Below are 27,604 nucleotides of genomic sequence, written 5' to 3' on the forward strand. Positions count from 1 at the left end.
GTATGGAAACGAAAGCTAAACGAATTCGAACCCCCTTTACAAATTACTAAAGCTGGCAAGGTTGACCTGAACCCGCCAATCTACCTATAGGTTGACCTGAACCCACCAATCTACCTATAATTTTAGGGGTTTAGACCCTATTATGATATCAGAGAGTATTTGTGTAGAAGTGGTTTGGAAATACTCTTTTGATCCTGGGAGACGCTCGTGATCCTCAGCTAGTCACTTGAAAAGATACAAACACTCCAGTCGGGGGTGCCGGAATTAGCACTCCGACGGACAAGTCAATTCAGACACTCAAGATAGCTTGTTTACTAAGTTAAGTGAAGTGATTCTTACATACCTTTCTAAATTTGTTGTTCTTGTATTTATATTTGCTTTTAGGGCCTCAGGGCCTGAGCCTACTTTTATTCCATTCCCCATTTATTTATTCGGCACTACTGATCTCCGGCTATTCGACCTTCCTAACGTATTCGACATCCTAGTCATGCAATATGAAGCCGAATAATATCTGATTTCTAGGGTACGCACCTTCTGACTCTTTTATTTATTCGGCTCCCATAATTGCCCCCCAAGCACTTTACCAACGACAGTTGGCTGGAGTGCTTGGTTCCAAATTTTGAAAACTCAGAGCCAAAATTCGGTAGTTGGCCTTATCCTCATGCGGATATCTAAGCGCACCCCTTTTAGTCATCGTATCGACTTCCCGCCCCCCTCGTTCGTATCTATTTATTGTGATTTCAAATTTTGACGTCCTTTCGAGTATGTTTTTTATGACGCTCGTCGCTGGATTGCCTTTTGAATCAACCCTACAACTCTCTTCTCCGATATCCTCTTCGTCCTTTGTAAGTTCTCTCCTTCCTTGCTTCGAAGACTCTTTCTGGTTTATTCCTTCCTTGGCATATTCTTATAAACTGTAGGGTATGGCGAAACATTTAAAAGACCTTCTCTCGTCAGATCAAATTGCTGGCTTTAAACGTCATTTCTCCATTCCTGATGATGTCCGTCTGTCGTTTGTGGCAGACGGCACTCTTGATATGGAAAAGGAGGACAAAACCACGATTGTCTTTCCTCTTTTGTCAATCGCAGAGCGTGGAGTCCATTTTCCCCTTCACCGTTTCTTAGGGCCGTGCTTCGCCATTGGGGTTTAATCCCTTCCCAATTCAATGTGAATTTCTTTAGAATTATAATGGGGGTTATAGCACTCAACCGTTGCCTTAGAATTAACCTTGGCATTCCAGCCATTCGGCATTGCTATGCCTTGGCTAAGTCTTCTGGTCAGCACGGGCATTTCTTCCTTAGGGCCAAGGATATCGACCACCAGTTAATTACTATGCTTTCCAATTCTAGGAAGCGAGTTGATGATATCATGGTCGTTGTCCAGGGTAACTGGGAATTTGGCGAAGGAGAGGATCACGTCAACCCTATTCCTAGACAGAGGGGCGAGCCAGGTGGCTGATTGCCTTCTCGTTTTTATTATTTGTTCATTTTTGTTGTAAAGCCTCTTCTTTGAAATGTTACGGCTTGGCTTGTGCAGGGAACGATTTGAAGAAAGTCCTGTCTTCGACTGACGATGCCATTCTTTCGGATATCAAAGTCGCGCTCAAGTATTTCGGTCGTCGAAGTCTTCAAAAACAAGGGAGGGCGGCCCACGTTCTGCTTCGTTACGAACCGACATATACGACCTTCTCGGCGACGAAAAATATCCCGGTTCCGGAGGGTGAAGATTCTCTTATCACTCTTATTTTGTCTAACTTCAAAAACTTGAGGCAGGTTGGTTTTGAAGGGTCTGATTCGGAGCGGGATGTAGCTAATGTTACCGAATCAGATCAGTACGAAACTGAGTCTGACAAGGTATTGAATTCGGCATATCCTCCATCCATTTCGGGCCGAGGGGATCTTTCACTTGACGGCATTTTTCACAACTTAGAAGATCTTCCCGCCGCAGGCCCCGAAGACATGGCCAGGTTAAGCTTGACAAAACTTGCCAGGAAGGCGAATGCGGAAAGGTTAGCCATGCGGCGAAGAGCGGAGGCCCTTCCGTCTGAAGTACCACCTGCCACCGAATCTCAACTCTTCCTGCATGTTAGCGAATCAGAGTCCTTGCGCATTATTGAGGTGGAGACGGCAGAAAATCGAAATACCGAATCTACTTTGATCGTGCAGGCCGCCCAAGAAGTTGAGGAAGAGGTAGAGAAACGCCCTGGCGAGTTTGAGGCCGGCTCAGAAGAACAAGGCGGCAAACGTCCTCGATTAGAGGGATCGAATGTGATCGTTCCTTTTGTCATTCAGCCAATGATAAAAAACACACCAGTTTCTTCTGATGCTTCGGCGCTTAAAGATCCAGAAGTCGCATTCAGCTTGGCTACGTCCGTGTCGTTACTGTCTAACAAAGAGGCTTTCCGGGTGGAACTAGATCTGAATGCGACAGCATTAGCCGCCCAATCGGCACTTTTGGTACATATTCGAACTTTGCTTCACTTAATCCAAATACTATTGAAGTTATGGTTTTAAATTCTTATTTTGCAGACCGTTGGAAGGATAGCCGATATGGGCCGTTGCCATCGCGACACCGTCAAACAAATTGGTCATTTACGAAAGAAAGTTGAGGGCCAGAGGAGAAGGGCCAAGGTCGAAGCTTTGAGGGCGAACAAGGAAGCCTCAAGTGCCGTGGCCGGGGTAGAAAGGGCTCGTAGCGCGGATCAATTGAGATCGGATGCCGAGAAGGAGGCGGACGCGAGCAAAGATGCACTCAAATTGGCCTAGAAGGCGGTCTCCAAACTGGAGGCTGAGTTGACTGAAATGAAGGCAGCGAAGGAAACAACCGACTCGGAGGCTTCCAAAGTATTCGAGGCCGGGAAAAATGTTGGACTCGCCGAGTATTTGGACCAAGTCCCCAAGTTTGCCAATCGGGGATTCAAACATGGCTGGCACAAAGCCCTTCCTGCTGCTAAAGTTTCATTGATTATGCCAATACCATATGAGCAAATGGATGTTGAGCCATTGGATTCTGATTCCGATGACTGATCTGGGCAACTGACATAGTTTTTAGGATGTCGAATGTATTTTTATAGTTTTTTATTTGGTATTTTTCATGTGTTTCTACAGTCATAGTTTTTTGCTAGGCATTTTTATGTGGGCTTGTAGCTTTTTGTTTAGTAATTTGCGTATATAACATTTTATGAGTTATGCTCAACTTGCTAAGGAAAATGTTGTTGATGAATGATATTGCTTTCAGTTATGGTTAGATCGGCTACTTAGCTTAGGTATTTGGCCAACTAGATTAGTAAATTTGCCCTTGCCTTAGCCAGGGCACGAGCTTGGGAAGCCGAATGGGCCTAACTCGTGGGCTGGCTGAGGCATAGATTGATCGGCGCTTGCGCTTAAAAACATGGCCTTCCAGATTAGTAAATCTGCCCTCGCCTTAGCCAGGGCGCGAGCTTGGGAAGTCGAATGGGCCTAACTTGTGGGCTGGCTGAGGCACAGATTGATCGGCGCTTACGCTTGAAAACATGGCCAACCAGATTAGTGAATCTGCCCTTGCCTTAGCCAGGACGCGACTTAGGAAGCCGAATGGGCCTAACTCGTGGGCTGGCTGAGGCATAGATTGATCAGTGCTTACGCTTGAAAACATGGCTGAATCGATTCATGAGCAGGCTGGGACAGTTGAGCCAAATAGATTGATGAATCTGCCCTTGCCCCAGGTGGTGCATGATCATTCGGGCACCGGATGAGAAGACCTTAAGAACTTTGAAGAATCGATTCGTGAGCCGTCTGAGGCACAGATTGATCGGCGCTTGCGCTTGAAAACATGGCCGATCAGATTAGTAAATCTGCCCTTGCCTTAGCCAGGGCACGAGCTTGGGAAGCCGAATGGGCCTAACTTATGGACTGGCTGAGGCACAGATTGATCGGCACTTGCACTTGAAAATATGGACGACTAGATTAGTAAATCTGCCCTTGCCTTAGCCAGGGTGCGAGCTTGGGAAGCTGAATGGGCCTAACTCGTGGGCTGGCTGAGGCACAGACTGATCGGCGCTTGCACTAGAAAACATGGCTGAATCGATTCATGAGCCGGCTGGGGCAATTAAGCTGAATAGATTGATGAATCTGCCCTTGCCCCAGGCGGTGCATGATCATTCGGGTGTCGAATGAGACAACCTTAAGAACTTTGAAGAATCGATTCGTGAGCCGTCTGAGGCACAGATTGATCGGTGCTTGCGCTTGAAAACATGGCCGACTGGATTAGTAAATCTGCCATTGCCTCAGCCAGGGCGCGAGCTTGGGAAGCTGAATAGGCCTAACTCGTGGATTGGGTGAGGCACAGATTGATCGGTCCTTGCGCTTGAAAACATGGCCGACCAGATTAGTAAATCTGTCATTGCCTTAGCCAGGGTGCGAGCTTGGGAAGCCAAATGGGCCTAACTCGTGGGCTGGCTAAGGCACAGATTGATCGGCGCTTGCGCTTGAAAACATGGCCGAATCGATTCATGAGCTGGCTGGGGCAGTTGAGCCGAATAGATTTATGAATCTGCCCTTGTCCCAGGCGGTGCATGATCATTCGGGTGCCGGATGAGATGACCTTAAGAACTTTGAAGAATTAATTCGTGAGCCGTCTGAGGCACAGATTGATCGGCACTTGCGCTTGAAAACATGGCCGACCAGATTAGTAAATCTACCCTTGCCTTGGCCAGGGCGCGAGCTTGCGAAGCCGAATGGGCCTAACTCGTGGGCTGGACAATTGTCATCCGTCTTTTGACGTTTGGGATTACTGACGTTGCCTCGGGAGAGCTACATATATTAAAGGATAAATGGGGTGGGTGCACGCCAGTGGCCCTACTTATTTCCATTCAGGTAAGTTGGAAGGGACAAAGATTGGCTGAATTAGACGCTGCAATGAGTCGCAATAGCGAGCCTATGCGTACGGGAAGAAGAACGTCCAGGGTTCGGGAAACACAGCAGCCCCTTAGTCGTCGAAGCAGATCGCCTCGAAAGGACAGGAAACAACGGGGAAATTCTCCGTGCCCGCGACCGAGAATCGAGCCCGATGCGACGCCACGACCGTTGAGTTTTGCAATTTTTGTGAGGAATAGACCAATGACAGAGGTGGATTATATCATTAAAGACCCAGGTGTGGCAGTCAAGTTCACTCGACAGATCTTCCCGTCGAAAGTCCAACAATCGATGGTCGGACGTCAAGATTTCGAAGTATTTAAAGACGGCATACATGGGGCCGTGAAAGGACTATATACTACTTACGAAGTCGGCATGCGTCTGTGGGAAGCGCGACGTGAGAGTGAGAAAAAGGACGAAAGGAATCGCAATCTGGAGATTCGCACGGAAAAGACTGAGTGTGAGCTTCGGGAGCTGAAGAATGTTCAAACAAGAGCATCGGTGGCGGTCGGTCAATCTAAATTGGTCGTTGAGGAGAGAGTGACCCAACGGACCTCAGGTTATGAAAAGGGGTTTCAGGACGGCCTGAAGGTCGAAATAGAGAAGACCAAATGAGACCTTGCTGAGGAGGTCTGCCGATATGAAAATCGTGGATTCAAGCACAGCTGGATCAAGGCCCTTCAAACCAAGAAAGCTCTTGAAGCCGTGGGCATTGATTTGGCTTCGCCCCTGTATCATCGTCACTACTTACCCTATTCCGATTTCGAAATTGAGAGAAGCGACGATGAGGGTGCCGAATAAATAGACTTTCTTTTATTTTCAACGTTCGTATTTGGTCTTGAAATGTTATGTGCTTAATTAAACGTATTATTTCAACTTACTGGAAAGTTTTGTGTTGCATGGTGCAAATGTTTAAACATGCACTGGCCGGCTCGATTTAAGAACAATTCTCAGTGAATATTTATTCGGCCAGTGAAGTGGTCCGAATGCATCTCTCACAAAGGCTCCGAATCCGGAGACTATTTTGGCCAATCGTGATATCCATGAAGGGTGCTCCGAATTCAGAGTCTTAATCGGCCTTAAGAGGCTTAATCGGCCCTAAGATGCCATGCACCAAAAGGCGCTCCAAATCCGGAGTCTTAATCGGCCTTAAAAGGCTTAATCGGTCCTAAGATGTTATGCACCAAAAGGGGCTCCGAATCCAAGACTTTAATTTGGCCAATTGTGATATCCACGATGGGCGCTCCGAATCTGGAGACTTAATCGGCCCTAAGGTGTCTTGCACCAAAAAGGCACTCCGAATCTGGAGTCTTAATCGACCTTAAGAGGCTTAATCGGCCCTAAGATGTTATGCACCAAAAGGGGCTCCGAATCCGGAGAGTTTAATTTGGCCAATCGTGATATCCACGAAGGGCGCTCCGAATCCGGAGACTTAATCGACCCTAAGGTGTCATGCACCAAAAGGGGCTCCGAATCTGAAGACTTTATTTTGGCCAATCGTGATATCCACGAAGGGCGCTCCGAATCCAGAGACTTAATCGGCCCTAAGGTGTCATGCACCAAAAGGGGGCTCCGAATCCGGAGACTTTAATTTGGCTAATCGTGATATCCACGAAGGGCGCTCTGAATCCGGAGACTTAATCGGCCCTAAGGTGTCATGCACCAAAAGGGGCTCCGAATCCGGAGACTTTATTTTGAGCCTTGGAAGGCTCAATCGGCCTTTAAAGGCTTGGGAGCGAGCTTGAAAAAACGAGAAGCTTTGTATTACAACAGTGGAATATGTACAAGTATCAAGCCCACAAGTCGGGTCAATGATAGAATTTACGTAAATGTGTTGAATTCCAAGGCCGTGGCAGGCTTCTCCCTGACATGTTTGAGAGCCGGTATGCCCCTGTTCCTACGATAGATTCTATCTGATAGGGGTCGTCCCAGTTTGGACCCAATTTTCCATCGACTGGTCTCCGGTCGGCTGGAAGTACCTTCTTAGGACCAACTCTCCTGGCGTGTATCGGCGCAACTGAACTCGCTGATTATATGACTTGGTGAGCTGCTGCTGATACCGTGCCATGGATACCAGGGCGCAGTCTCTTCGTTCTTCGATTAGAATCAAATCCAGGGCAAGCATCATATCATTTCGGCCCGTATCAAAAACTTACATTTTTAGAGTTAGGAGGCTGATTTCCAGGGGTAAGATTGCCTGGGTTCCAAAGCATAGAGCAAACGGCGTTTCTCTAGTGGATCTCCTCGGCGTAGTACGATGAGCCCACAATACACTCGGCAATTCTTTGACCCATTTGCCTTTAGCTTTTTCCAGCCTCTTTTTGATGCCGTCCAAGATGGATTTGTTAGAGGCTTCGGCTTAACCATTGCTTTGGGGTAGGCCGGTGTAGAGAAGTAAGGCCGAATGCCATATTTGCTGCATAACTCTCGATATACGTCACAATCGAACTGGGTGCCATTGTCTGAGATAAGAGCTCTCAGAATGCCGAATCATGTTATGATGTTTCTCCATACAAAGCATTAATGTTGACATCTCGTATATGTGTTAAAGCCTCCGCTTCGACCCATTTTGTGAAGTAATCTGTCACGACGATTAAGAATCGCTTGTTTCCTGGGGCCCTCGGCAATGGTCCTACGATATCAAGTCCCCACTGAGCAAACGGCCAGGGGCTGGTGATAGAGTTCAACCCTTCGGCAGGCAGATGGGTTAATGGGGAGAACTTTTGGCACTGTTCATATTTTTTTACATAACTCTCCGCATCAGCTCTCATTGTCGGCCAATAATACCCCTGTGTTATAGCTCGATGGGCCAGGGAGCGTCTGCCAGAATGGGCACCACAACTGCCCTCATGTATCTCTGTCAGAAGCTCCTCCACTTTGTCAAGATGCACGTATTCCAAATATGGACCAGAGAGGGACTTTTTATAAATCCCTCCTTGCGGATCCAGATAGTATCGCAGGGCTTTATTTCGCAGCTTATGTGCTTCTTTTTGTCCTCTAAGAGTTGTTCAGAAGAGAGGAATGCAGCAATGGGGTCCATCTAGCTTGGTGCGGATTCTATAACATTGACATGGATTTCCTCCGAAGGGCCAATACTCGGCTCCGGGATGAAACCTACTTCAATGGTCCGTTTGATCTCAAAATTGATGGCGGAGGCTAGGCACACCAAGGCATCCGCGTGTGTGTTCTGGTCGCGTGTTATTTGGTTCAGTTCGTGATGGTCAAATTTTGCCAGCAAGGAATTGGCCATTTTCATGTAGGCCGCCATGCGGTCGTTTCTTGCCGTGTACTCCCATTTTAGCTGATTGATTACCAATTTTGAATCACAAAACACAAGCAGACGCCAAGCGCCGAGAAGGTGTGCATTCCGCAGACTGGCTAGAAGGGCTTCGTATTCGGCTTCGTTATTTGATGCTTCGAAGCCAAGCTTAACGGCCAGCTCAATTACTGCGCCGTCTGGAGACATGATTACAACTCCGGCGCCGCTGCCCCTTTGGTTAGACGATCCATCAAATTATAATTGCCAAATATCCCCGATATAAATTCTCCAATTCGGCTTTGGTCGAACTTCAGCCTTTGGTCAAACTTCGTCAGGTTTGAGGTTGGCAAGCTCGCCGGTGAATTCGGCAACAAAGTCAGCCAACACCTGCCCCTTGATTGCGGTTTTAGGTAAAAACTGAATATCGTATTGGCCGAGTTCAAGAGCCCATTTTGAAACACGTCCTGATGCTTCTGCACTCTATAGTACTGATCGGAGGGGATAATCTGTTAGCACCCCAATGTTATGTCCCTGGAAGTAATGCATCAGTTTTCTTGCCGCCATGACTAGGGCTAAGATGAGTTTTTCCAGCGGAAGGTAACGTGTTTCAGCGTCAACCATTGCCTTGCTCACATAATACATGGGTCGTTGCTCCCCATCCTCCTCTTTTAAAAGTACGGCGCTGACGGCCCTATCGGAAATTGCCAGATATAGAATGAACGGGTCACCAGTGGCGGGTGTTGTCAAGAGAGGTACTGAGCGGAGGTAGGTCTTGAGTCCGTTGAAAGCTGTTTCGCATTCGGCGGACCATTCAAAAGCCTTACCCTACTGTAGTGTCTGAAAAAATTGTCGGCAGCGATCTGTAGACCGGCTGATGAACCTGTTGAGTGCAGTGGCCATCCCCATCAACTTTTGGACTTCTTTCACTGAACGGGGGGAGCCGAATTCCAAGATTGCTGTGACTTGCCTTGGGTTGGCTTTGATTCCTCGGTGATTGACGACGTAACCTAGGAATTTGCCAGAGCCGATTCCGAACGCACACTTGGAAGCGTTCAGTTTCATTCAGTATTTACGTAAGATGCTGAATGTCTTTTCTAGATCGGCTATATGATTCTGTTCTTCTTTGGACTTGACCACCATATCGTCAATGTATACTTCCATAGTGTGGCCGAGTTGCTCTTTGAACATGGCGGTGACCAGTCTTTGGTAGGTTGCCCCTGCATTCTTCAGCCCAAAAGGCATAACTTTGTAGCAATAGGTTCCTCTTGGGGTGAGGAATGCAGTTTTGTCCTAGTCATATGGATGCATGGCGATTTGATGGTAGCCTCTGTAGGCATCGAGGAAGCTCATGCGTTGATGGCGTGCCGTCGCATCGACAAGCTGGTCGATTCTGGGTAGAGGAAAACAGTCTTTGGGGCAAGCTTTGTTCAGATCTGTGAAATCGACGCACACCTGCCAAGTCCCATTTTTCTTCTTCACCACCACTATATTGGAGAGCCACGTAGGGTAAGTGACTTCTCTAATTGCCCCGGCGTCAAGTAGTCTGTCTACTTCCTCAACAACGGCGGTAGTGTGCTCCGCGGCTGACCGCCAGCCTTTCTGAATGATCGACTTACATTTGGGATTGACATTTAGATGGTGCTGTGTAACTGACGGTTTATTCTCGGCATTTCGTACGGAGTCCACGCAAAGACATCGAGGTTGTTGAGCAAGAAAGAGGTCATCTGCTGCCTGTCGGCCTGATTCAGAGAGGCGGCGATCATGAAGAACTTGTCTGGGCTTCCATCGATGTCAACTCGGTCTAAACCTTCCGTGGCCTTCTCATTTGGGTGCCGCTCAACGTCATCAAGGATCTCCCGATTCGGCACCTCAATGGAGTTTACTTGCAGTTCCTTTGGCGTTTTGGCAGCAAGGAGATAAAATGCTTGTGCCGATTTCTGGGAGCCGCAGATTTGCTCAATGTCGTGTTCTGTTGGAAAATGTAGTAGTTGATGATAAGTGCTTGGGACGGCCTGCAAGGTATGCAACCACGATCGCCCCATGATGAGATTGTACAGCGATGGCAGCCTGACGACCAAGAATTCCACATCCACCGTTCTGGAACCTGCTCGAACGGGTAAGCTGATCTTTCCTAATGGGTACTCTGGATTGGCATTGAAGCCGAATAGTGGATAAGGAGCCAGAGTCAGGTCTGACTCGTTGAATCCGAGTTTGATGAAGGTTTTGTAATACATAACCTCCGAAGTACTGCCCTGGTCAATAAGAACGTGTTCGATGGTGAAGCGGTTTACGCGTAGCTTAACAACCAATGGATCGATGTGAGGGAGTGTTAAGCCGATCAAATCATAGTCGTCAAAGGTGATAATTGGCGTTTCTCGAACTCGCTTTGCGGGCGTGCATTGCTGTTGGGGGCCTGGATGTGATTGGATCGTATGCACGGCCGGGACTGCTGGCAGGTTGTATATCATGTGGACGGTGTCAAGCGGAAATGCATCCTTCGGAAGGGTAGGTGTTTTGATCGCACTCCTCCGGACGCATTGTTGGAGACGTTCGTCCTTTGCCAACTCCTCAAGATGATCTGTTGAGGAATAACGACCGTCAGTTTTGTGCTGTCAGGCTCGAGATCGTCGATCATCTGCCCTCGGGGGTCGCTCAGAAACCTAGCGCACTGGTTGTTTGGATTTTGCTATTTTTGAGTCCAGATCGTGGCGAAGGAGTTCGTTCTCAGTGATAATGTTGTCTAACCTCTGTTTGGTTTGCCTAGCTTGTGCCATGGTCGCTTGTATTGTCTTTTGCGTTGGATTTGAAGATGAGCAGAGGTCTAAGGCGAGTCTTGCTGCGATGGTTTTTGGTCCAAGCGAGTTTGCTAGAGTGAGGTCATCTTGTTGTGTGGTCTCGTCAGTGGCTATCGGAGGATCTTCAGTCACGCCTGCCATGGATGTATTTGAGTATTCCCACAGACGGCACCAATTGTGGAGAAGTGGTTTGAAAATACTCTTCTGATCCTGGAAGACGCTCGTGATCCTCAGCTAGTCACCTGAAAAGATACAAACACTCCGGTCAGGGGTGCCGGAATTAGCACTCCGACGGACAAGTCAATTCAGACACTCAGGATAGCTTGCTTACTAAGTTAAGTGAAGTGATTCTTACATACCTTTTGAAATCTGTGGTTCTTGTATTTGTACTTGCTTTTAGGGCCTCGGGGTCTGAGCCTACTTTTATCCCATTCCCCATTTATTTATTCGGCACTACTGATCTCTGGCTATTCGGCCTTCCTAACGTATTCGGCATCCTAGTCATGCAATATGAAGCCGAATAATATCTAATTTCTGGGGTACGCACCTTCCAACTCTTCTATTTATTCGGCTCCCACAGTATTGAATAGTGAATAATGAATGAGTACGGCTCTTTATATAGTAGAACGAGAACCTAAGTAAAGAAAAGGTATCTATTGTAGTATATACAAAAGGTAATAATATCTACGCAAAAGGTAATATATTATACACATAATATAATATATTCTAACACCCCATCTCAAGCTCAAGGTGGTAATATAGAGATCAACTTGAGCTTTGAAAGTAAGTTAAGAAAGCATCTTGAAGGATAAGCCTTAGTGAAGATATCAACTATCTGATAGGTAGAGGTAAAATAGAGATGACAAACAGTGCCACCAGTAACATGCTGATGTATGAAGTGACAATCAATCTCAATATGCTTGGTGTGATCATGGAATACATCATTATGTGCAATCTGAATAGCACTCTGATTGTCACAATAAAGGTTAGTGGCAGCAGAATGATAAACCCCCATATTAAAAAGAAGCCAACGAAACCACACAAGCTCATGAGTATGTCAGCAAGAGCAGGATACTCAGTCTGAGTACTAGAAAGTAGTAAGAGTTTGCTTCTTGTTATGTCAGGAAATGAAAGATTCACCCAAGAGAAGTTGAACATGTAGTAGAAAGATGATCAGTAGGATCTCCTACTCAATCTATATTAGAAAATGCATGTAATTGGAGAGAAGAGTGAACTGAGTAGTGAAGACCATGAAACATAGTTCATTTGAGATATCGCAAAATGCAAACTAGAGTAACATAATGCGTAGAGTGAAGATCAACCATGAACTGACTGACAATGTAAACAACATAAGCAATATTGGGACAAGTAGCCATGAAATAGACGAGGCTGCCAACTAGTTAACAATATAAAATAGCATCAGATAATAAGTGACTATCAAGAGGTGTGAGACAAGTCTGATAATCCACTAGAGTAGTAGTAGTCTTGCAATCAGTAAGACCAGCACAAGCCACGAGATCAGAAGTATACTTGGCCTGAGTGAGAAAGTAACAAGAGGGATCATGAGAAATTTCCAAGCCGAGGAAGTAGCTAAGCAAACCCAAATCCTTCATCTCAAACTGGTGATTGAGGAACTATTTAAGCCTAGAGATTCCCACTCTGTCATCCCCAGTGATGATCATATCATCCACATAGAGAAAAAGAATAATAGTATCATGCTCTGTCTTACAAATAAATAGATCAGAATCGTAGAAACTGGAGGAGAACCCAAAGTCATTAATGATAGAAATGAACTTGGAAAACCAAGCACAAGGAGCTTGTTTCAAACCACTCAAAGCACAATCAAGTTTGCAGACTTTCGGTGATGGAACAGAGGAACTGGGAGGAGGTTGCATTTAAACTTCCTCAATGAGATCATCATTGAGAAATGCACTCTTAACATCCATCTTACAAAGATTCCAATGGAAATAAGCAGCAATGTAAGTAAGATGTACTGTGAAGTAAGACGGGTAACAGGAGCAAAAGTTTTCTCATAGTCAATCCCATATTCTTGAGTGAATCCCCAGGAAACAAGATGTGCCTTGTAACACTCAATAGAACCATTAGAATAAGTCTTGATCTTGTAAACCCATTTGCAACTAACACTCTTTTCAGGTGGAAGATCAACCACTTTCCAAGTATGAGTTTTATCAAAAGACTGTAGTTCATCAGTCATAGCTTGTTAACAAAGATGGTTAGAACAATCCTCTCGAAAGGAAGTAAGTTCGTGAGAGAAGAAAACAATAGAATCAACAATGTAATCACTGAGAAGTACAAAAGTTTGTTTTACCCGAGTAGACTGACGAAGAGGTGTTGTAGGATCAAAAGCTGATTCAATGGAATTAAGGGATGCATGAGGCTTACTGTGAGAGGGAATGGTAACAGTACTAAGAGCTGGAGATGGAGCAAAAGCATACTCAGGAAGTGGAGCATCAGCAAGACAAAGAGGCGGAGCAGAATCCTCAAGATGGTCCATAGTCATCATGTTGGAAGTAGTGTCTATATGAAGCTCATCAAATAGAAGAGAATTATCAGTAAAGAATGGTGTAGTGAGAGGAGTGGACAAATGAAACTTATATATAGATAAGAACATTTTGTGTTCTCAGAATACCACATGATGAGAGACATGGAGACGACGAGAAAGAGAATCTCAACAATGATAGCATTTATGTTCAATCTCATTCCCCAAGAAGCAACACAGATGGGTACAAGGTTCTAATTTGGAATGCTCATGTGGTTGTAAAAGGGAAAAACAAGCACACCTAAACACAAGAAGATCGATATAGGTAGGAGGTGTAACACACAAGCGCTCATCTGGGGTTTGATTGTGGATGGTAGTAAAAGGGACGCAATTTATAGTATAGATGGTTGTGAGAGCAGCTTTCCCCCAGAAGCACTTAGGAAAAGAAAAAGAGATTAAAAAAGCGCAAATGGTGTCTATGATATGCCGATGTTTACGTTCAGTATGACCATTTTGTCGGGAGATACCATGACAGGAATAGTAAGAAAGGGTGCCATTTTAACGAAGAGATCTCAAAAAAATGAGTTTATTTGTATTCTTGTGCATTATTAGCACGGAAAACATTGATGGAGAAAGAAAATTGAGTTTTGACCATTTGTGAAAAATCATAGTATATTTGTTGTAACTCAAAGCAAGAGTTTATAAGAAATAACTAGGTAAAACGAGTGAAATTGTAACGCCCCCAAAAGAATTACAAAAATCCCACTCCGAACAACAGTGCAAAGTGATATAAATAAAATACGAAACCTTCATTAATCAGAGTTAATATACAAAAGGTGACACATGCGATATACATTCATAAATAGTTCATCCTAAATCTACAACATGTGTTATATGTGGCGAAAGAAATGAAAGCTGAACAGATTTTCATATACCTAAAAAGCTTACATATTTCCAAGTCATTACTTGGTTTCAACAAAATGAGTCAGAAGCTCAATACAAATAAAGCCCTAGACTTATACAAAAGTTAAACATAGAATAAACAAAATTGAGCCTTCAGCTCCACAGTCCTCGGACCAACACCTGAAAATGATTTTTCCAAAGTAGGGTGAGCCAAAGCCCAGTAGAAGCAATCTAACACGATATATGAATCTTAACGAAGATATAAGTATGGAGTGCATATACAATGTCTGTGATAAAATCATTCATATTCTACAAGATCATAATATGCCAAGTGTTATATCTCAATTCATCTCAAGTCAATTCATTTCCCCTCAACTCATGAGTCAAATCCATTGTTATCCAGACAACACAACTAAGGATACAACTTAGTGGCTCTCAAATCAATACAACCATTACACAAACACTTCAATTTTCCATTTACGGAAATTTCGTCCATGGGAACTGGCACCCATGTATACATGCGGTTTTGGGGACTTTCACCTTGGACACACAGGCCAACTTAATTTAATGGGGTCCATCCCCTTTCTTCTCCCAAACATTGAGTACATCCTCTTTCTCCTCCCAAATATCATACATATACAATGTATTAAAGACATAGTCATATTCAACGACAACAATTAGACTGGTTTCAATTCACTTAATCCTTATGCAAGTTCTATAACAATCATAGCTATCATCCACCAATAACCCAAAACATATATTTCTAAATAGATATACAATTTTTAAAATAGATAAACTATCTGAATTTCCATAATTGTTGCTATAGAGCTAGATCTGCCAGTAGTTCAGATAGATCAAAACAGTATGGCGGCACCAACAGGAGTTGAGGAGATAATGCGCCAAATGCAAGAAACCATGCGGGCCATGCAACAGGATGCCATTCACCGAGATGAGTTCGCCAAGCAACAGGCCGAGATCATGGCCCAGCAGGCCGAGCTAATTACCAGACTGCAACAGCAGAATGCGGCATCTGCTTCGCATCAAATTCCTCCTCCGGCAGGGGCTCCATTACCCGAGCAAACAACTACTGTCCAAAATGCTCCGCCAAACACCCAGAATACCGTGCCAAATATTCAGAACCTGCAAGAGGACACGAACCTCCCAACGGGGCCAGCTCCGCCCCCGCTTCTGCCACAACTGTCCAAGACCCATACACCCAATCACCCGGACTCTCCCTTTGAGTTCGAGATTGACCATACAGCTCTGAAATTGAGCAAGCTTGAGAAGCTCTTCAAGAAATCGCAAGGGGTAAAGGCTATTCCGGACATCGATGACGGATATACCGATGAGGTCGTGACATTACCCGATAGGTTCAAGATGCCGCAAATTGACCGTTTTGATGGATCCGGAGACCCCATGGTCCATCTTCGGCTATTCTCAGACATCCTGCGACCAATGGGCCTAACCCGACCACAAAAGCTTTCATTATTCGGCCGAACCCTGTCGGGTGTGGCCGCCATCTGGTACGCGAAGCTAGAGGATGAGGTCAAAAGAAATTGGGATGAAATGGCTGAGGCCTTTGTCGCACAATACTCATATAACACCCAGATCGAGATTACAACTCGTGATCTCGAAACAACAAGGCAAGAGCCCAAGGAAACTTTCTCAGACTTTGTAACCCGGTGGAGGGCAAAGGCGTCGATGATGACTTTGAGGCCCACTAATAAAGATCAAATCCGGATGATTGTGCGCAATCTCCAACCAAAGTTGATGTAGAAAATGATTGTACTCCACTTTCCCACTTTCTCAGATTTACACGAGATGGGGGTACAAATCGAAGACGCAATGAAACAAGGTCTGATTGACCAGGATAGGGAGCAACCCAGGAGGACATTCAACCGAAATAATAATGCAGGTCTAAGCGGCGCTGCAACTGCAAGAGCTTCGGAGGTCAGTATGGTCACCATCATTCCCCCTCCCCTTCCAAGGCCCATGGCTGCCACACCCTTCTCCGGTGCATCCGGAAGTAATACCCGCGCCAATAAGTACCCACCCAGAGGTCAAAGAACCTTCACCCCACTATACATGCCTCTGTCTAAGGCTCTGGGGGTCCTGATCAGAAAGGGACATCTAAAACCCCTAGAGCCGAAGCCGTTGCCGAATCTACTCCCTCCCTCTCACAACCCAGCCAAGTACTGTGCATATCACCAGCAGCATGGCCACGATACCGACCAATGTTACAGGCTGTGTCACGAGATTCAAGACCTCGTTGACAAAAATATCATTCTACCCCCAGAAAGACCTAACGTCCCAACCAACCCACTCCCTACACACAACCAAGCTCCGCCTCCCAAAAGAGTCAACCTTATCCAGACTGGGGTCGTGTCTTACGATCCTAGCATCTATATTACTCCCACCCACCTACCTAAGCCAGAGGTGCTCCTTCCCGACTGCACTGACCTTTTGTGCATGTTGGACATCTCTATAACCCAACCCGAATCAGCGGTGGTGACTGTGGAAGATAGTGCAGCAGAGGTTGCAGAGGGGGATAGAATGGTCAAGGCTGGGTTTGAACAGTCTGGAATTTTTGCTAGGGAAGCCTACGACCCAAGTGAATACATCCTATCAATGGGCCAATCTGAGCCGAGTGTGGGGTTGCCAGAGAGTACAGAACTGTGTATGATCCGAAAGGAGGGATTTGAGCAGAGGTCGGATGACTTGACCGCAGTGGAAGAGGACTTAGCTAACCTCCAGTTCTTCAACGACCTAGAATCAGGGGACACAGCAGTCAACTGGTTTGAATATGAGAAGGCAGCAGGAGCCACTGGATGGCTTGATGATCAACCCGATGTGGTGGAAGAAATCCGACCAGAACAGGGCCCAGTAGAGGCAAGAGTATCAGCTGTGGCCGAAAGGGCCGACAGTCAGAACACATTGCCGGAGAGCGCCGGTACGAAGAATTTCGCTCAGGATGAAAGCATTGTGAAGATTGAACAACAAACTGCACTGACGCAGGTGGAACAACAGGGTTCTAAGAGAACCGGAAAAGCTAAAATCCCTGAGGGGATCGAAAGTGCTGTGGGCACGAGAATAGAGGATGCTGTGGGCATACAAACCGAAAGTACTGTGAGTACAAACATATCCGGACCAGATAGGTACCTTTTGGATGCCAGCGAAATGTGGTGGGAAGACGATGATTTGTGTCTTGCCCACACAGACGAAGACTGGGGAAACAATCAACCGGATGACACTTGGTACCTCGATGAGGTTGATCACATGACGAGAAGTGAGCAGTACTTCAAGCCCCCACACCTAGACCAACCCGAGACATCTGGGAAAGACAAAGAAGCCGAGAGGTAGAAAGAGAAGTAGATCGAAGAGGAAGCTGTACTGAAACAACTAAAGAAGATACAAGCAGACATCTCCATCTGGGGACTGCTTATGGCGTCGCGAGTACACAGACAAGCTGTCTTATCTGCCATGGACAAGTCCAAACTCTCTATAGATACTACACCAGAACAGCTGGTTGGGCTGGTTTTTCCGGGAGGAGGTTCCCCGGCATTAACCTTTTCAAACAAAGAACTACCGCCCGAGGACACAAATCATAACAAACCCCTCTACATTTCCGTGGAATGTAGAGACAAATGGATACCGGTGGTACTTGTTGATACCGGGTCCGCCATCAATGTCTGCCCAGCCAGAACAGCATATGCAATCGGGTTGAAACCCACGGACTTCGTGCCGACTACTCAGGTGATCAGAGCCTATGATAACACTAGCAGGGAAGTGATGGGGACTGTCAAAATTCAAACTCAGGTTGGTCCAGGACAACACAACATTGAATTCCATGTCTTGGACGTTCCCGCAACCTTTAACCTACTTTTGGGGCGACCGTGGTTGCACCAGGTCAAGGCAGTCTCTTCCACTTTGCATCAGATGCTGAAGTACCCTCACGGGAAAGGGGTAGCTATTGTTTTTGGGAATTCATCAATCCATCCGCCACTGGAAGTGTCCACACCAGTCTTAGAAATCGAGCATGGCACTGAGGATGTGTTATTATCAGGGTTCACTTTGGCTGAGGCTTGAGTGATGCAGAATATTATGGCTGTGAATGAGGGGATGTACGTCAGTGCTCAATCTGTCTACCTCATGAACAAATTGCGACACATCCCCGGGATGGGATTGGGAAGGAGCGGCCGAAAGGGCGTCTCAGCATTGGCCGAAGTGCCACACAACCCTCATACATTTAGCTTGGGTTATCTGCCCACTAAAGAGGACTGGGTGAGGAAGGGAAAGGAAATGGCCGGAAGAGCCAGAGCAAAGCAGGCTGGGAAGCCTTTCGAATTGATGCATAGGCCCATTTGGGGTACCCTGAACGGACGCTTCGTCCGGGAGGGGGAGGACTTTTCGTTTTGCGGCTTCCCAGAACCGTGGCTGAACGCGGAGAAGAAGCGCGTGCCAGGTTTCGAGATCTTCTTCGACCTGCAACTACCCGGGGATGACGTTGCCGAAGAGCAGACGAACCCATCAGCTGAGGTTGAACAGAGCAAGAAAGTGCAGTCTGAGGACACCGAACTTGAAATGGGGGTAGCGCTGGCAAGTCTACTCTCAGATCCTTCGATCGACCAAATGTGCTTGGGGGATAACTCCTCGGTTTCCATGATTGGGGATGAAACGGCTGCGGGCCTTCCAGCAACTATCTTGGATGCATCTATCGCACCCTCTCTCACTTGGCAGTACGAAGAGGGATTCTTGTCCAACAGCACCGAGTCAGGTAGTGACCCGGAATCTGATTCCACCGAGTCCTGTGAGTCGGAATCAGGTTCCAGCTCGACTGAGTCTGAGTCTGGTAATCCTGGGGATAATAACCCGGATGCCGCAGTTATGTCCAGGTCGTCTTTCTCTTTTTCATTTGAGTCTATTGTAACCGAGATTCCAGACGATTTGGATAAGCTTAATGAGAATCAAGTGACTGTGGTTTCTGAGTACTTTTCTGTGCCCTTAATTTATTGCATAAACTCAGACTTTCAAAATTTTGATGAAAACGACGAGGAAGAAATTCCTCCGGTTTTGCAACGTTTGATTGAGCAGGAGCAGGAGAGATTTGTCAAACCCTTAACTGATGAAATCATTTCCGTGAACATTGGTACTAAGGAGGACCCACGGCTGGTCCAGATCGGGTCCACGCTGTCTTCGGAGGAACGCGAGCGCTTAGTCGCTTTACTAAAAGATTTCAAAGATGTTTTCGCGTGGTCCTACGAAGACATGCCTGGGATCGATCCTGAGATTGTACAGCACCGGATCCCCCTTGACCCCGAGGCCCGACCTGTCAAGAAAAAACTCAGAAGGATCCGCCCCAACTGGGCTCTCAAGATTAAAGAAGAGGTCACCAAGAAAATCGATGCAGGCTTCCTGCTGGTTTCTGAATACCCGACTTGGTTGGCCAACATCGTTCCAGTGCCGAAGAAGGATGGCAGGATCCGGGTATGCGTGGATTTCAGGGATTTGAACAAAGCTAGTCCGAAGGACGACTTTCCCTTACCGCATATTGACGAGTTGGTGGCTTTTACGGTAGGGCATGCCTTACTTTCATTCATGGATGGCTTCTCAGGGTACAATCAGATAGTGATGGCACCAGAAGACAGAGAAAAGACTGCATTCACCACCCCGTGGGGAACATACTGCTACAGGGTAATGCCGTTTGGGTTGAAGAATGCCGGAGCTACTTATCAACGGGCCGAGACCACAATATTGCACGACATGATCCACAAAGAGGTTGAGGTGTACGTGGACGACATGATTGTCAAGTCCAAGGAAAGAGGGGGCCACTACACCGCCTTGCAAAAGTTTTTTCAAAGGATCAGAGAATTTCGGTTGCGGCTAAATCCTCAGAAATGTACTTTCGGTGTCACAGCGAGGAAAATGCTGGGGTTTCTGATTACACAAAAGGGCATCGAGGTCGACCTTTCAAAGATTAAGGCCATCTTAGAAATGCACCACCAAGGACTGAAAAGGAGGTGCGAGGCTTTCTGTGTAAAGTGCAATTCATAAGACGGTTTATCTCAAAATTAACCTTGACTTGTGAACCACTTTTTGGTCTTCTGAAGAAAGTCAAGAAGTTCCAGTGGGACGACCGATGTCAAGCAGCTTTCGAAAAGATCAAAGAATATTTGCAGAACCCGCCCGTGTTGTCACCGCCAGAGCCGGGGAAACCGTTGATATTGTACCTTTCAGTGACTGAGACTACAATGGGCTGCATGCTCGCGCAAGAATCAGAGGATAAGGTGGAGAGGGCCATCTACTATCTGAGCAAGAAGATGTTGGATTATGAGACCCGCTACACTCCGCTTGAGAAGGCTTGCTTAGCTTTGGTATGGGCTACCAGAAAGCTGCGGCACTACCTGTTAGCTCACTCCATAATGTTGGTTTCACGACTAGATCCCATCAAATACCTTTTCGAGAAACCGGCACTTACGGGTAGGCTAGCTCGTTGGCTGCTGTTGCTCTCCGAATTCGATCTGAAATATGTGACGCGCAAGTCAATCAAGGGAAGAGCAGTGGCAGAGTTCTTGGCCGATCATCCAGTCGAAGGAGGTGAAGCAGTCGAGTACTTGTTCCCAGATGAAGCCATTTTGCACATCGACGACGAATATTGGACGATGTACTTTGACGGAGCGTCAAATCAATATGGATATGGGATAGGAGTGTTGCTGATAGCACCCGACAATTCCCGTATCCCTCTAGCCTTCAAACTCCAGTTCAAAGTCTCGAACAACGAAGCAGAATATGAGGCGTGCATTGCCGGTCTAGAAGCAGCCTTGGAACTAGGGGCAAGACGTTTGGACGTCATTGGGGATTCAAACCTGGTTGTATCTCAAGCAAACGGAGACTGGAAAGTCAAAGAAGAAAAGATGATGATGTAGCATCAGACCTTGGACTTGCTAATCCCTCGATTTGAGAAGCTAAACTTCGCTCATCTTCCAAGAGAGAACAACAGGTTCGCAGATTCTTTGGCAACTCTATCTTCCATGATAGACATCCCGTTTGGAATCCGGATGCGTCCAGTCGTCATTGACCAGAAATTTGCACCAGCCTACGAGTCGATTGCTGCTATAGATGAGGTTCAGGACGAAAACCCCTGGTATTATGACATTTGGAATTTCTTAGAGAAGGAAGCGTACCCACCAGGGGTAAATGCCAAGGATAAAAGGGCAATCAGAAGAATGGTCGTTCAGTTCATCATCTGTGGGGGTAAGCTGTATAAGAGAGGTCATCTGGGAATGCATAAGCTGTGTGTCGAAGCTGAGGAATCAAAGCGCCTGATGGAGGCCATCCATGGAGGAGAATGCGGTGCACACATGAACGGAGTAATGATGGCACGGAAGATCCTCAGACAGGGTTACTACTGGTCCACCATGGAAGAGGATTGTATCGGTTTTGTCCGGCGATGCCACAAGTGTCAAATTCATGCGAATCGCATGAACATCCCGCCGTCGAAGCTGTACAGTATGACTTCGCCATGGCCGTTTTCAGTCTGGGGAATTGATGTGATCGGGGCTGTCACCCCGAAGGGGTCAAACGGGCATGAGTTCATCCTGGTCGCGATAGATTATTTCATGAAGTGGGTCAAGGCCCAATCATATGCGGTGTTGAAGGCGTCACACGTTGCAAAGTTTATCAGAAACAACATCATTTGTCGCTATGGGGTCCCAAACGAGATAATTTCAGATAATGGTTCCCACTTCAAGAAGGAAGTGATAGACTTGTTGGAGAAATACAATGTGGCTTTTCATAAGTCATCTACATACCGGCCGCAAACCAACGGAGCGGTCGAGGCCGCCAACAAGAATATCAAACACATACTGCAGAAGATGGTGGAAACCTAGCGGGATTGGCCAGACTAGCTGCCATTTGCTCTGTGGGGCTACAGGACTTCAATCAGAACTTCTACCGGAGCGACTCCGTACTCATTGGTTTATGGGATGGAGGCCGTTCTACCTATCGAGATTGAGGTTCCATCGTTACGAATATTGGCTGAGTGTCAAATCGCCGAAGCAGATTGGCAGCAGAGCAGATTTGAGGAACTCATGCTTTTTGATGGAAGAAGACTGAAAGCACTGTACCATGTTCAAGGCTATCAGGGCAGAATTGCCCGGGCTTTCAACAAGAAAGTTAAGTCCAAGAATCTAAAGGAAGGAGATCTGGTGCTCAAGGACAACCGAGCTCCCATCCACGACCCAAGGGGCAAGTTCAAACCCAATTGGACTGGTCCCTATATCATCAAAGCTATCTGGTCAGGTGGAGCTGTGGTTCTGATGGATCTAGATGGTTTGGAGTTCTCACAACCAATCAATATGGACAAGTTGAAGAAATACTACCCTTGAGAGGCTCGCTAGGCCGAAAACCCGAAAGGGCGACCTAGGCAAAAGTTAGAGCACAAAAAAATTGGAAAATATAAAAACTGAGCTCGCAAGGTTGAAAACCCGCAAAGGGCGACCTTGGCAAAAGTTATAGCGTAAAAAGAGAGTGAAAATACCCGAGTGAACCTAAGCCTGAACTACGTAAGGCTTGATTCCCATCTTTGGGATATGTAGGCAGCTTCACCCTGAAGTTCAGCCATAAACTTTTCCCCGATCAACTTTGTCCATTTTGACCATCTCAGTCATCTTTATCCATCAGCATTTATCGCGATATCCGGTACAGTGCTACTCAAACTAGGGGCAACTTTCCGTTGCCGCGACGGTGCAAAGCTATTCAGACTAGGGGCAACTTTCCGTTGCATGCAGTGCCGCGGTACTCTTCAAACTAGGGGCAACTTTCCAGTTGCAGGGATCTGGGGTTGTGCATCTCAGTGACAGATCTTACGCGTGTCCAGTTCTGATCCACATCGAAAATGGTTTTGAAAAGTTTTTAGTAAAAGTTGACTTTGTTCAAATTAATCTCTTTACAACCAAGACCATTTTTGGACCAAAGCGAAAAATTTTCAGTACCACAACCTTCAATTTCATTGATTTCAAAACAGAGTTCTCTTGCTCTTGCATACAATCGGAGTTGCTTTTTTATTACATTCATAAAGAAAACTTGAAAGTACTAATAAAGCAATAAATCTGGGGCATAGTCGAGTCAAGCATCCCTGCGCCCCCTCCCAGAGCTGGTCGAAGCCTCTGACGTCAAGCTAGGCCCAACCTGTGCCTCCTCATTAAGCCAATCCAAGCACTCGTCAGACAAAGTGCAATTGAAAGTGGAAGCAGGGGCCAGGAGCTCTCTAGTCCTCCATGCTGTGGCATATCGGGCAAGTTGTGCACCTCGTACCGGGAAAGCAGCCGGGTACTCAATCCCCTCTGGTGGGCTAATCTGATCATGACCAAACTGGCGCAGGAACTGGAACGGGAAGTAGAACACACAGTGGGTGAGACCAACCAACTAGATCCCGATCAGCCGGGACATGCTATAGCTCATTGCCGGGAGATTAAGCCAGGAACAACGCCAAGCAATACGATCTGCGGACAAGTTGCACATCCAGTCAAACCACCACCTTTCATCAAGGGCATCAACTAGACATTGTCGAAAGAAATAGCCTCGAGCCGAGTAGGCCGGGCAAGAGTCCACGACTTGTAATTTGTCCATTAACCATACCTGGGGAGGGATGAAAAATGAGAGAATAAAGAATAGAGAGGTGTACGGCGAGAGAAAAGTGAGAAGAGGGTTTTTGTGAGAAAAATCGAGCCTGAGGGCCGAGTGATGTGAGCAAATACGTATGTAAGATGGGGTGGGAAACATTACCTGCAACAGCAGTGGACTCCAGCAAATCTAGTCGTCTCCCGGCGGTGGAAAGCATCCAAACCCATCAGCGTCTCGGCCAGGGTCATGGCAATGCAACTCTTCCCTTCTCTCAAACCTTGAGCAACTTCAATCAGACAGATGTTAGACCCGCCAAAGCCCGGGAAAAGCAGAAAGTGAGAAAACAAGCACAAGCAAATGGCGTGTTGCCAGAAACCTTGCCAATAATGGTTGCTGCGGTCACCGGCGTCAGAAAAGCGATGGATCAAACCAAGGATGTCCAGTTCCCCATTACAGATCAGAGACCGAGCATCATGTGCGGTAAGTCCACACATCCGCCCTAAAGCTTGGGCGTGGCCAAAGCGGAGCTGGGGCAAGATCTCTTCATAGCATTCAGACTCCATCAAAACCTGAAAATCTTCAAAAGTTGGGCATACCTCTTGACCGCCGAAGCTGAAGACATGCGTCACTGGGTTCCAAAACCTCGCCACGGCATAGAGGAAGGGGAGATGTAGCGGAGTGCGGCTCAGCGTGAATAGTGCATTCAAGCCGAAACCCTGGAAGTTCAGCTTTTCGGAACCATCTAGAGAAGCGATCCAAGCTGTGAGGTTTTCAACAAGAAACGCCTCCATTTCTGATGCAAAACTAAGATGAATTGAATGAACCATGGAGCTAGGGCTTTTAAAGAAGAAAAAAACACTATTCAGGAGGACAAGTGTCAAAAATCGGGCGGCTGCAGGGATAAGTGGCCGGCCGGCCACCTTTTCTGGCAGGCCGGCCATCTCCTTTTCCAAAACTGGCCGGTGGCCCCCTCTCTTCAATAAAAGTGGCCGGCCATGCTCCAATGTATGTCCTTGGCCCTGTTTTACTCTCCGAGGGAAAGTTTCGAACATTTCCATCCAACGGATGTGTCAAAGGCCTTCATTTCCCTCTGTTTCGGATGCGTTCCGGTGCCCAGATCGTCCGAAATACACTTTGTGTTGTTGAGTTTTGTTTATCGAGTTGTCGTTTTGATTATCGAGTTGTCGTTTTGCTTATCGAGTTATTTATCGAGTTGTCGTGTTTCATGTTTTTGAGTCGTTGCTCTCTGTTTAAGCAATCTTTGTTTAAGTCTTGTTTATTTGCGTTGTCAACACTATCGTATTTTGCTTATTGAATTGTAAACTTGCTGAGGTTCTATTATACCTTAGAAAGTTAAGTTGTTGCGTCGGTTCACTACCTGACTGGGCAAAATGCACAATACACGTTTCCATTCAATCTCATTTTGGTACAAAATGATGCGATATGATGCTAAGTGTTTAAAATACAATACTTTTTTCAAAAGCTGTTTCATCCCATCATGCCTCACTTGTTACAACATTTTACAGACTAAGGCACAAGTTTTACAGAAAATAAACTGCCTGATAATGTACAAATGTGCTACAACTACTAGCAAAAAGATAAATAAAATAGGAAACAGCTGCGTCTGTGCTCTCAGGAGCGGGAATAAGAGGCCCTCCTCGTCCTCTTCTGCGGGACAACCTCTGCATCACCATCATCATCCGGGTCGGAGCTGTCGTCCTCAGGATCCCCCTCAGCCTCGCCTCCACTCCCGGAACCAAGACCGGAGTCCCCCTCCTCAGCAGATGTCTCTGACTGACGGTCTGTAACCTCCTCCTCCTCCTCCTCCTCATCAGGCTCCGCCTCTATAACATGTGCCCTGCGTTGGCGAGAGGACCCTCCTCCAGCTCCTCAGAAAGGCCTGGATGGCCTAGCTCCCTGAGAAGGCCTGGATGACCCAGCTCCGTGAAAGGGCCCAGATGGCCTAGCTCCCCAAGAAGGCCCAGGTGGCCTGGCCTGCGGCTGAGCGTATACCGGGGGCATCTGAAAATAAAGAGTTCAATTCAAATACATCAGTCCAAATATGTACATCAGATGCAGATACAAGCAAAAACTATATGAAATGAGTGCATGTAAACACAGTGTACAAGTGGGGTGTGTGTCAGATGTGCTTTACACAAGTAGCCTATCAATGCACTAGAAATCAGCATGTCATCAGAAGTATGATAAATGCCAGAAAACTAAAAGGTACCTGGATGCCCACGATAGACAACTGTGCCTCCCTCCGCAGGACCATGCCTTCGAGTGAGGCCACCAAACCGATCACCTCCTCCATGTACTCTCGGGGTGGCTGCAAATACGAGCTCATAATCATCAGTGAATAAAGGAATGTCTAAATGTTTGAATGATCAATGAAAAACAATGGGGCATACCGGTGGTGAGTCGGGATCAATGACGTATCGATAACCGGGCATCAGAGGCTCTATCAGGATCGGAATCGAAGAAGTGGTCCCATACTGCCACCCCATCAGCTCAGTCGGCATATCCGGCCACCCAGGATGATGAAGAGTCGGAGGAATCGGGGGAACCGGTCTACCCCCACCTCTAGATGTACCAGCCCTGCTGGTGGAAGGGGCGTCTGCAGCCCGAGCCCGGGCCTGGCTCGCGGATGGCGTACCAGCAGACCTCATCATCGGGGTGCGAACTCCCGTCAATGGAGGCATCAGGTATGTATGACGGTAAGTGGCGTAATCTCCCTCCTCGAGATGTAGCAAAGCATCACTACCCAGTATAGCACTGACTACATCCTGGGAAGAGAGCCTATCAGCAGTCCGCATACTGACTGGGGGTGCTGCAGGAGGGTCCTGAGAAGTGTACCCCCATACCTGACGCAAAAAGCGTTCCCCCAGAAACCATGCTCTACCAACTGGTCCTTCGAGCAGGACCCTGTGCTGGTAGGTGCCCGATCCTCCGGCATACTGAAATCGGAGACCATCACCCAAGGGCGCCCAGGGCTGCCATGTAATCTGCGGATAACAAGTGCGTAAACCAATCAGAAATCGGGAATATGCAGGGCAAATCAAAGATGAAAATGGAAAGAACTGAGGGTTCTGAAATACCTCTGACGGTCGCACAGTGTCAAAATACTGCCGTAGATAAAAGAGAGTCTCTCGAGGTCTCGGCCGATGCTGGCCCTCGAACACCAGTGAGTACAGGGTCATAAGGGGCCCTGCCACCTCCAACTCTGGGGCTAACGTCGGGAAATATACGTAGACCCATAACTAAGAAAAGCAGTGCAGAATGTAAGTACAAAGTGCTGAGGGCAAAATACAGACTGTAACGTGCGCTGTGTGTGCAATGTACAAGTAATGAGGAGCAGGAATGTAAATCAAGAGGACAGAAAGTACCTCCCAGGCTCTCCAATAACCGCCAAGTAAGTCTCCCTGCCCGCGGGAGGTCGCGCTCATGTAGTAGTAAAGGGTAGCCAGGCTGGCGCTACCCCAGTCGTACCGACTGACCTGTGATAGGTCAACTAGAGCGCTCAACAGATACAGCCCAACAGTGTTCCCTCTATCGGCGAACAGAGTAGTCCCGAAGAGGAACATAAGAAAACCACGGGCATACTGCTCTGTCTCCTCAGGAGTCCCGGGCTCC

Source organism: Camellia sinensis, unplaced genomic scaffold (assembly GCF_055761805.1).
Source record: "Camellia sinensis isolate YWXY unplaced genomic scaffold, ASM5576180v1 Unanchor10, whole genome shotgun sequence".
Taxonomy (NCBI): domain Eukaryota; kingdom Viridiplantae; phylum Streptophyta; class Magnoliopsida; order Ericales; family Theaceae; genus Camellia; species Camellia sinensis.